The following is a 6175-nucleotide window of genomic DNA, read 5'->3' on the forward strand; positions in this document are numbered from 1 at the left end:
AGAAAAACTTATATCTAGTTTGTTCTAACTTGCTAATACAGACCGTTTTTGGAACGATTATTGGAAGCGTTTAAATGATATTTTCTGCGCAATCTCCGGTTATACATGGAACTTGTAACAGTACTTGCTATCAACCAAGTATCATATTATATGTAATATGTACTTCTATATGGACAATTTCTATAAGTCGAAGCTGTTCTGAATAAGGAAGACAGAATGGTAAAGATTTCTCTATCCTCCGAGGTTCCAGTTCGGTTCTGCGCATTCTCAAGCATGTGCAGTATATTGATAAAGTATCTCGAACGAAAGAGAAAATTAATATTGTCGGCACCGTAACGTGGCGACGTTTTTTCCCATACCAACTGTCCATATAGGAGTATTACATATATGCCAAGTATCGAAAAGATCATCCCGGAAACGGTTTACAAATGATACCTAAGTCAGTTGTGACCATTGAATTTAATTCAATGGTTGTAACACAAAATAGAATCGTTCGTATAACGGTGACTGTCCGGTTTAAACACGTAATTTCTATTGCGTAGAATCTCACTGTAATAAAGACGGCTTTTTTGATGGATTGGAACAAGCTTTTTGAATCAGTTTTATGTAGAATGATAATTATCAACTAATATAGGCAACCAATATTACAATTGATTGTATTTGATTACACTAAATTAAAAACTATTTCACTAAGTTATGAATGAATTATATAGTAATCAACATATACAAATATGAAAATGAATATATGTAAACATATTGATGGTTGTGCTATGGGAGCATCCATATCAAGTGTTATAACACAATTAGTAATAGAAAAACTTGAAGTAGCTCTCTTAGAAAACTTAATATAAATATCACATTCTTGTTCCGTTATGTTATGATTACATTGCTTACTGCTGTACCAAAAAACGTAATTAAAAATATAAATCAAAAATTCAATTCTTATGATAAAATTCACAATCAAAATCGAGGAAAATAATAAATTAATTTGCTTGATGTCATATTATTATATAATATATAGCTATAGCTATAGCATTAACTATAAGAAGAGAATGGTATACAAGATATTTTAACTTCAATTCATGTTATCCTATGTCATAAAAATCATCAGTGATCATAAGTTTGGCTGATAGAGCTATCTAACTATCAAATCCTGTATTTAGATGATTATCTATTCAAAAATGAATACTCCATTGAAAGAAAAAAAGAAATCATCCTGCAAAAAGCTATGAATGAAATATTAAAGAAAAGGATAAACAGATATTATAATCAATTAAGGAAAAACAGAAGCTAATCATCCAAACATGAAACATTTTTCCTCAGCATATAAAAACTATTGAATCATTTCAATAAAGTCATAAAGGACATAAAATATTTCACGATACTGAAATACCAGAAGACGTGATGTTATATATATATATATATATATATATATATATATATATATATATATATATATATATATATATATATATATATATATATGTTTACATAGGACATACATCTCAGTATTGGGAAAATAGATTCAAAGGTCATTTATATATATATATATATATATATATATATATATATATATATATATATATATATATATATATATATAGTTAGGTTATGATTCGCTGCTCCTAGAAGAAGGAATCAGCTACTTTCCTGGCTAATATTGCGACTAATATTGAATTGCATCTCCTACGAAGTACGTAATACCATCGACAATTCTGATGAAATTAACTGATGTTAAATCATAATACACAACCATAATATATAACCATTTTGTATTCATTCTATATAATGTATCGACCTTCAAGGTATATATGTACTAAATGGTCTCAGAGGTCTAAATAAGTGTACGCTTCTACTCTCAAAATACACTGGTTAAGATTATATATGATAGATGCCACTGCCCTGATAATTCACCTATTTTACATTGCAATAAAAATGACACCGCATTTAGTGTGGATGGAAATATACAGTATGAGAGACCCAATAACCATTCGTGAGAGATTGAAGTTTAAGATTTCTTGCGACTGGAAGAAACTTCGAATATTCGAAATATCACTAGGGAGTGACTAGTTCATAGTTCTGGAGAATATTTATAATTTGCCATAAATCATTTCAGACAATCGCGATTACAAACACTTATTAGTAACTCGTCAAAAACATTGTTAACAACATCGGCAATAGTTTAAAAACATTTGTTTACCAAGTCTACATTAATAAGAACAAAAACAAGAACAACTAAGTCACTGTCCCACCTTCAGATTGTCAGTCTTCCCTCGATTCAACGTGTTTTTACCTGGGATAGCAAAATATTCCGAAATCCGTCAGTCTTTTCATCATTCCATCAATTTTGATGTTACATCTTCAATCACACTGAATGTCATTCCGTTTGATCCTGTAAGACCAACATATGAATTTCAATTTTATAAAATATAATATCAATAAAAATATTGCTCAATGAAAAATTTTTGAAAAATCTTTAATATTACGAGGTGCTTCTAATATTTTGTAGTTGGCTACCATTATTAACTTTATTTGGAAAATATTAATTTTCGATGTAAAAATGACGTTTTTGTGGATATCTATTCACAAATGCTAGAAAAAAAACATAATCTGTTAAAATCATTACACCTAGTTAATTCTCGTCAGGATGATGTCATGCCTTTGTATTCGGATTAAGTTTTTGGTACCTTTGGTGATATTCATACTGAGCACATTTTTTACACTAATACTACGCTAACACTCATAATTAGACTGTCTGCGTTTATCTTCATTTCCCGAAGACGATAACTTGGTTATCGAAACGCGCGTCAGACAGTGTGTGTATAACAGTCATACTTTGGTTTTCAATTTTAATTCTGAATCAGAAATATTAGTAGCACCCATGTACAATAACATATTGAAATTTATGAATCTGTATTCCTGAGCTAAGTGGAGCTAGTGTAGATTTATACGATCCAAACAACAGCGTTATATGGTGTTTTCAGTTAAAATTATGAGAAGTATAGACTTCCATCGACAAAGTATGCCATTGACCTGACGAAGCCTGAATAAGTCAAAAGGTATGTAATATTTTTCGTTGCGGCATATGTCTGGAAATAAATATTTTCCTTACGAATGAGGTCTAACTTTTCTTTTCTTTCAAAATGATTTTATTTGTTCTCAACAAACTCAGGAGGCAGTATTTATTCAAGTAGCATAGATCAAATTGAATAAATAATTATGAAAATTAATGAAATTATGATTTTCAAACAAATAATGATAGATAATGTAATAGAAATTATGAGAATATCAACAGAAATCAAAATGATAGAAGATACAGCAGATAATAATTGATATAGTCCAGTGAACAACGGTAAAAATATAATATTAACTCAAAATTTTATCATAACGCATGGATTTGCGTGAAATTTTTGACTTAAGTTCTATTTATCCTTCACTTCAAAACCTACCCTATGCCAATATGTGCAAATTATTGGAAGGGGTGAAAACTATCCTTTATTTTCAAAATTCAATAAAATTAAAGTTAAAGTATTTAGAAAAAACATTTGTAGGATTAAAATAAAGATCGCATTATGTTTTAGGATATTATTTATGTGTTTTAACACTTAATCAATGTATTTCGAACCTTAAAGTTAAGATCAATACACTTTTATATGCGTTTGAACCAATTGTAGAAAAATTTTTTTCATTCCGATTGAGGTACTTCCAAAATATGTGATTTAAAAGCATCAACCGCTTTTTAGTTTTACGGCGGATGATCCATCAATTCGATGTTTTGACTATTCAAAAACTAAACGTTCTTATTTGAACTGATGTGTGAGATCTCGCATTGTCGTGGTGGATGATGATTCGTCTTCTGCGATTGGTTTACCTGATTTTTTAGAACATTTCTGGCAAACAAATGCTGGTGTACCATTCAGAATTAGCACTAGCAGATGTTGCTAGGTTGTTAATTAAATAAAAAACCGTTTTGTAGGAAAGTTTATAATCTATTATGCTAAAAAAGTGCCGAATACATATTTCTAAGAAGGAAATGTTCGAAGGGTTCCCCTGCTACTGTGAACTTTGAAAGTTTATATGACGGTTAATAAAAAAATTGAAAAAAATATTCAAAGAAAATAAACTTTTTGTTTTCTAACAGTTTTAACGTTTCTGCTATTTTTTCTTATTTATTTTTAATAAAGGACAATTTTTTTTAAAAAATTAAAAAATAATTTGAATGGTTTTTCAAAGTTGTTTGAAAAAGATGCAATCCTTTTTTTTCTGTAAAATTGACCATTTTCCATTTATTCAATTTTCAATTTTTCAAAATCTTGGATTCTCTAAATGAATTCCACCTTTAATTAATCATAACTCGTTTTCTATTATATCTATAACCATAAAAAACATTTTTTTTATTTATTCAAAAGCTACATTCTACCTCCTTGCAGCTATTTCGATAAAATCTTAACTTTTTGAGTTATTTGTGAAAAATTGATCAACAATAAGCTTTGAGTTTTGATTTTTGGGAAAAACTGGACTAATTTATGTTTTTATCTATGGATTTCTATAGTTAGTTTCAACAAAAAAGATGAAATTAGCAGCCCTTACCTTATTCAAAAAGGTTTTTTCTAGAACCAATATATTTATAGAAAAGCTTAAAATAATGTATTCTACAATTGATGTTTATGTGTGTATTGGGCGGTTATTTTCATCATTTATTATGAAACGCACTTCTTGTATTTTCCATCTTCATTGTTTTTAATTTTCAATGTGAAATTGATCATTCAATAAAAATTAAAAATCATAATGTTGTAGTTATTTTCTATTTCAAACCAGTTTTTTCCAAAAACATTGAGAAATAAGATATGAAATATTATTAATTAATTAATATTTTCATCTTTTGATATTTATTTTATAATCCTAAATATTTTGAGTGCATAAATTTGGCCTGAGGTATTTTATGTTGAATAGGTACAGATATGTATAGCTCTTGTACGTAATAAGTTTATGTTATTATGTTAAACTGTTTAATTACATTCTGTATAGCATTAATATATTTATCAAATTTCTGTCGTGTTTCTTAGTTTGTGACAATTTCACAATTTTATTGAAAATTTATATTTTATACTCAAACATATTGACAAAAGTATCTCTTTGATTTTTTATATGAATTAAATGACTAAACTTTGGATTTGTTTTTCAATTTGTAATTTCTAGTTCTAATAGTGTTCACAAAAAATAAAGAAAATCGGTATGGTTCCTTAAAAAATTCAAATTGTGTTGCTAAGCAAGTCTAATCCATCCATCAATGTGACTCAACCTGTATACTTAATTACCACCGGCAAACTAAAAGAGATAATCGTTTATCTACTTACCTACCTACCTAATAAATGATAACCTCTATGACCTTTAATGCTAGTACAAAATAAAGTTCTTTAACCCAGGAACAAGCATTAAATAGAATTACCAACGTGATATGTTGCATTATACGCAGTAATTATTGGTAAACAATTTTCTTGATAGTCCTCTATACAACATGAATAACCAATTGATAGTCCTTTCCTGCGATTTGAGCTTATTCACCACTAATTTCAACCTACACATACGAGGGGTGTACACAATTATTGATGCCTAATATGTGTTTGGTAATCATACCTCAAACCAAACACTCTTTCAAAAGTTGTGAAAAGTGACCTTTTTACTTAAGACATGTCGCACCTACGAAAAAACATCGACGCAAATGCAAATTTACAAAATGTCGAGTAAACAACCTTAAACTTTCTTAATTCTTAAAACTAAAACAAAGACGCTTACATGGTATTTATTGAGAATTTGGATATTTCCTCACATCCTTTGGTTTGTATAGATATTAGCTTCAGCTTAATTTTCAACATTTTGAAATTTGTACCTCTTCGAGGGATTAAAGGGATAATACTCCATTAATTTTATCATTGTAGCCCTTGGTTTTTTCATTTAAGACAATGTGATGAATAGAAGAAAGTTTTAAAAATATTTTTTTTTCATTGAAGTTAATGCAAACTAAGCTAGAACAGTTTGTTATAAAAGTTTCCCTAATATTTAGGTAAGGTATGTATAGGGAATATGACCACGAAAAGAAGATCCCTCCGTAAAATATCCATTTTTATGTTTTTCTTTACTTTTTTTTGCCCATAGTGTGTTGTAATTATGCTCA

This window comes from Diorhabda sublineata, chromosome 5 (assembly GCF_026230105.1).
Source record: "Diorhabda sublineata isolate icDioSubl1.1 chromosome 5, icDioSubl1.1, whole genome shotgun sequence".
NCBI classification, from domain to species: Eukaryota; Metazoa; Arthropoda; class Insecta; order Coleoptera; family Chrysomelidae; genus Diorhabda; species Diorhabda sublineata.